Source organism: Poecilia formosa, unplaced genomic scaffold (assembly GCF_000485575.1).
Source record: "Poecilia formosa unplaced genomic scaffold, Poecilia_formosa-5.1.2 Scaffold47, whole genome shotgun sequence".
NCBI classification, from domain to species: domain Eukaryota; kingdom Metazoa; phylum Chordata; class Actinopteri; order Cyprinodontiformes; family Poeciliidae; genus Poecilia; species Poecilia formosa.
Window position 1 is genome coordinate 2,644,276 of NW_006799986.1, and position 5,941 is coordinate 2,650,216.

General features: G+C 39.2%; 1 long non-coding RNA gene across 1 annotated transcript; it reads left to right on the forward strand.

Moving 5' to 3' along the window:
* Positions 1-109: 109 nt before the first annotated feature.
* Positions 110-3,330, forward strand: LOC103138184 (uncharacterized). The gene is made up of 2 exons (XR_476252.2): positions 110-148; positions 3,078-3,330. It is a non-coding gene; the product is annotated as an uncharacterized LOC103138184 (long non-coding RNA).
* The last annotated feature ends 2,611 nt before the right edge of the window (positions 3,331-5,941 follow it).

The following is a 5,941-nucleotide window of genomic DNA, read 5'->3' on the forward strand; positions in this document are numbered from 1 at the left end:
TAATCTCGTTTTACGATAAAACGTGTTGGAGCTAGGATGAGGTGGGGTTTTGGCCGTATCGACGTTGGTTAATTTCGAGACATTGTTTTGTTTTTTACCTGCTGACGGACAGCTGCTTCGTTCACATTGGGGTGCGTTCGTGACCGAAGTAAGTTATGTGACATTGGTGAATGAAATGTGCGCTACATTGTAGATAAATCGGCAGTTAAGCTGTTGTTGGCCTTCGCTTATAGCCTGCACAGCTTAGCTAAGCTAAGCTAAGCTAATACTCTGGTTTGTGTGTTTACATTTATACACATTGGGTGTTTTTCTGTTGCTGTTAAGAGCCTTTATCAGTTCCATAAGCATGTTTGAGACATATACAGTCTGTTAATTTGGTGTGAGGAGTATTTTACACTTTGCTTTTGTGTCACTCAGCATATTATAGACTCCTTTGTGTTAAATTTCGCGCATGCGCACAAGGCTGAGGAGAGGAGGACTCTTCTTTTACATCTATAGCTGCGCTAATGCGGTAGAACAATTTTACTAAATGAAACCTGAAGATGTAGGTACTATTAATTTAGTGCAGTCCGCCACAGAAAAAGGAAAAATACCGCTAGAGAACAACCTATGAGGACTTTTTTTCTGCTCTCTGTGTGGGTTACTACGCAGAGTTGTTGCCATAGCAACTGATAACAACGCCACATTACCCACACAAAGAGCAGGACATTCAGACCGTTTCAGTGTTATGCTTTTAGGCTTGATGTTTATTTCACAAATATTAACAAGTGTTCTCTGTTGTATTTTAGCTACCGTTGCTATTGGCTAATATAGGTTAACTAATTTAAACATCTTTTCTACTGATGATCTGTCAGAGTTGGTGTCACCTTTTTATTTTTTAACTGAACTGAAACACACCAAATTCCACATCGCATTTCCATGTTAAGGTTTTCAAAGTCCAGCAAGAATAACTAACCTACTTTCCTCTCCCTCGTTTTTTTTTTTTTAATTAAAACTTTTTCCTGACTTTTTCAGCTTAAACCAAAGGTAGTCATCATTGGCAAACAGCTTTTTGCCCTCCAGCATGGAGATGGAGGCGGGATCTTGTGAGCATGACGTTTTAATTGTTTCATATTAAAACTGTGTGACAGTTACGCAATTGTAATTAAATTGCAATTGCATAATTGCGTTTTTTCGACATTAGCCGAATAGGACAAAGTTTTGTGCACATTTATAATGGAAGTACAACTCTTGTTGAATTTATGCCATGATGAATGAAAGTGTTCACTTCTAGTAAGGTGTACTTCATAATGTGGTTGGTGAGTGTATATCAGCCATACATAAACCAGCACCTACAATTATTTCCGCTGTGTGGTGGCAGGGCTCTGGCTAAAAGATGAGGTGAGGAGCCTCATCTCCTCGCCTCAAACGGCTCTCACCAGAGTTGCTGCTCCTCTACATTATGAGAAGTCAGCCGAGGTGGTTTGAACGTTTATCTCCTGGATGTCACACACATTCCAGTGGTAAAAGACCTGGGGCAGATCTAGAGCTCCCCGGAGTAATCTGTATGTGCCTTGGGATCTCTTAGGAGGAGCTGGGAAGCTTGAGGGATGCCTGGGTTTTCCCTCTTGGACATTTTACCTCTATGACCCAATTATGTATGAGTGGGAGGCATTAGATAGATGACTTTTCGCTGGAATATATTTTGCACATTTAATTTAAATGTGCTCTCTGTCTTCCCCCTTATGTCAGACAATTCTCACCTCACAACTGGTGGAATTTAATTGGCTTAAAATTTTGCCACTTGGAAACTGATTAAGAGAGCATTCACATCACTTCTGTTTAGTCCATTTGAGTCAAACACGTTTGTTTAGAAAGTCCAGTTTGGTTGGAGAAGTGTGAATGCACAACCAAACTCTGATGCGGACCCAAAAAAAACAAACTGATCAGCTGGTTGGAGTGATCTCTGGTGTGGTTCAAATGCATATTGGATTTCAAATGGACCAGTGACCGCTCTAAAAGCAGGAAGTGGAAAATACCGCAGGGCATTCTGGGTAAATACAAACAAACGTGCTAATCTAGTCCTAGCAGGAGAAATGGCTAGTAGTTTTTTACCAAAGACAAAAGAGAAATCGCTAAAATCTGATGCTACTCCATTTTTGGTTTTTGTTTTGAGAAAAAAGAAGTTATGCTCAATGTCGTCTTCAAAGGCTTCCATGTTGTTTCCTTCAATGATTCTTGGTGCAGCGCCACCACTGGCCAGTTGAGGAAGTTGAGCATCAAAACTGCGGAAATACTTTAAAATATAAAGTCACAGTGTCTTTTATTTTTTATTTTTTTACATATTTTCCTAGGATTAGGCACAATTATTTTTTCAAAACTAACTTTTTCCAACTTCTTTAAAGCTACATTTATTATAGTTTTTTGATTGAACTTGAACTGTCATCTTATAATCCATCTATTGATCAAAATCAAAGAACTAGAGAGATGCATATTAATCACTAAATTCATCTTTTTATGCTTTTGCCCTTGAAGAAACCACCGTTTGTCCCTTTTTGCAGAAACATGTCAGGATTGAAGGTGTGGGATGTAAAACTATCATTATCAAGCTTCCCCATGCACTCCCATCTCAGCCCTAATTGCCTTTTTCTCCTTGTGATCATGTGTGTTTTGGACAAGATGTCCATCTATAACTTACAGAAGGAAGGACCCCCGTCCGGCTCGACCATCTGTCACCTGGGCACCTGCAGGGCTCCGAGCCTTGTGCTGAATAAAATTAAGACATTGCAACAACAAACGTCCAGTTATGCTTCAGTCAGTCTCACACAGATTCACACTTCTCACTGTGATAAATATTCCTGTCACAACTGAAAAGACACATTACTTCAGAGTCAATTTTCTTCTTGTTACCTTTGATTATTGTGGGTTTTTTACCCGAATTTGCTGGATATTTTGTATTTTTATTCGGGCAGCTAGCGGGGACATCACTGTCCCGCTGAGACACAAATTAAAATAGCACCAAGAAGGAAAAACTGACCACATTCCACCACTCCTTTCAAACTCGTCTTTTCCTTATGTTTTTTTCTCCGGACTCGCAGGCGGAGGCCCAAGGTCAGTGGAGGTCTGACGGGACGTTGATGAATGGATGTGAAGGGTGTCATCCTGGATAAACAGCGCCCGGGCCCACATGCTGCTACATCCTGAAAAATACGTCTGCTCCACCAGCAGCCCAGGGAAATAGTTTGGAGGTTTCACACATCCTTTCGATTGCTCACTCTGTCTTTCTCTCTGCGTGGAACGTACATCACTCCCCGTGTATGAAAAGAAAAGAAAAAAAATAACACACACCCATCTTATAGTCCAAACCACACAAACACACATGCGTTTCGCTGGCACTGAGGTCATGTAATATTTGATACATGACACAGAGAACGCGGTCCGTTTCCAGTAAAGGTCACTGTTTTTTTGACAAACTGTGGATCCGCTAACATTCGTGCCTTCCACGCGCCGTTACAGCCAAATAAATGCGTCTGTCTCTGCCGGCTAATCTCCGATCCCTCCCCGCCTCGCTCCTTCATGTCTCCGTAGATAAATAGCTTAACATAAAAGACCTCTTAAAATATGACTTTGCTCCGACTGAAGTGGAGTAAACTGGAAGGATGAAGGAGGGGAATTGGAGGTGATGGTAGATCCTGGGACAGACCCAAACCAGGAAGCGTCAAGGACAAAGTGAAATCTTAACGGGGTACAGAAAGCCGTAAAGATGGAGAGATTGCTCAAACAAGGGGTGGAATGCATAAGAAAAAAGGATTTATTGCATTCATTAAAAAAATTAATAAAATTCTCTCTTACTACAGAAAAAATTAACTGCTTAGCAGTGCAGACTTTTACAGACTATTTCCCACCGGCTTATTTTGAGGACTTTGTTCAGAACTCCATCCAGCTCCAACTGAAGGTCAGAATGACTCTTAGTGGCCTGTCTCCTCTAAAAATTGACCTTCTAGGAATCTAAGCTTGCTTTCATTAATATTAACTATTTTCTTTTCCTCTGTCACTGTAAACTCAAAGAAAAGGGAGGAATAGAATATCCTTTAGCTGCAGGTGTGATAAAACATGAATCAGCCTCAGTATCATCTGTCACATTGAATATTGAAATCTGTTTACATTTTTCCTGTCATTAACATTCAGCATCTGCTTCATCTGTTGTTCCTGGAGCAAATACCACTGATGGTATTCAAACACAAATTTACACTTTTTTTTTTACTTTGGCTTTCAGTTGTTCTGAGGTAACAATCTAAATAATCCTTTTGGCGTTACATGAGTCAGAGAAATGAAAACATATTTTCTCAGGTGGCGCTTTGATCATGACAAGATTAACTGCAGTAGGAACCTCTAACCTTGGCAAATAGGAAACAACTTGGGAAGATATTTCTTCTCACATCTGGACTTGACAATATTTGCTTATTTTGCCTTGCAAGCGATTACCCAATCGATCAGACGGTGAGAACATTTCTTGTGCACAAACGTCGTCACTGTGACTCAGACTGTCAAAAACGTTCATTTTCCTCTTATGAAATAATATTTTTATTAATTTGTCTGGACTCACTGTGATGTTAAAAAAAATATGTAAAGATTGTCAGGTAATTTGATCTGTTTACGCTTTTATCGACCTTTAAAAGAAAAAAAACGAGAGAACAGCTTCTTGTCATGATGATGCCACTCCCGTGCTTCACCATGTTCTTCCTGGTCTTGGGTTTTGTGTTGACCCTGGAAAAGCCACTCTTAACTCCATACCTGCTATGACAAATTATTAAACCTCTATTGTGTTTTTAAGTTTATTACAACTATTGTTGAATGTAAGCTGATGAATTCAATTCTGCTGGTTGCATTTAATAAATTTAAAATTACTTTATTGTGATAATTCTTAGCTAAATACCAAGAAGTGACTTGTTTTGAGTAATGACCTTTTTACCATTATTTTTGCATTTTGTAGTGTGCAAAAATACCTCAAAGTCCTGAAATGTTAGTCAAACTTAACATTCGGTCTCAGTCTTTATCTTGGAAGATCCCGACTTGACTCCCTGCCTGGTGTATAAATAACCCTTCTTGTACTCTTCTCCTGACTGATACCTTTGATAAATAATGTTCTTTTGATCTCTTATAATATCCTCTCTGCAAACAATTATTTAGCAACAGGATGGAAATGAGTAATTTTGTTAGGAAATTACAACTTTATTCTGTTTAATCAGATTAATTAAGCCAAACTAGCCAAAGGTTTTACATCCCAACAAAAGCTGGCAGTTTAACAGGGTTGTGCATACGTTTTGAACAGAATGAAATAGTGCCAGAAATATTAAACCTGCATCAGTAGTACAAATATACAAATGATTACTGTACTGTAAGCTGCCAACAGTGGTGGCCAGCTGTCTGCAGAATGAAAAATGAAAGTATATACTTGGGGATATTTGATCAACAGGAAATAGAAGCTCTCAAAGCCACAGAAATAGTTCTTATCAGGGTCAAATCAAATAGCAGTTATTTTCTAGACAATGATAAAATATAAAACAGTCCTGCAGTATTAGAGGTTCGGCCTTACCACAGCTCACAGTGGACAAGCAGTCACCAGTTAATAACAGGGATGATTAATGTGCTCTATATTAAATTTTGTTAGTCTCAGAAAGATGTGATTACCAACAAAACCACAGCAGAAAAACACACAATAAGAACATACCGGATCACCACATGAAAGCTGATCCAATATCACTGGATCTGTGTTGCAAGGCAACGGCGGAGCGGCAGGAAGTTCCTCGTCCCTCATTCAGGAAGGAATGATCGGGATGATCTCGACTTCCATTGATCCCTGTCTCAGTTTGATTGGACATTATCAAAGTAGAGCTCAAATTTGTGAAAAATACATAAATCCATCACTGCAGAATGTATCTTTACACTTTATTATCGTCTG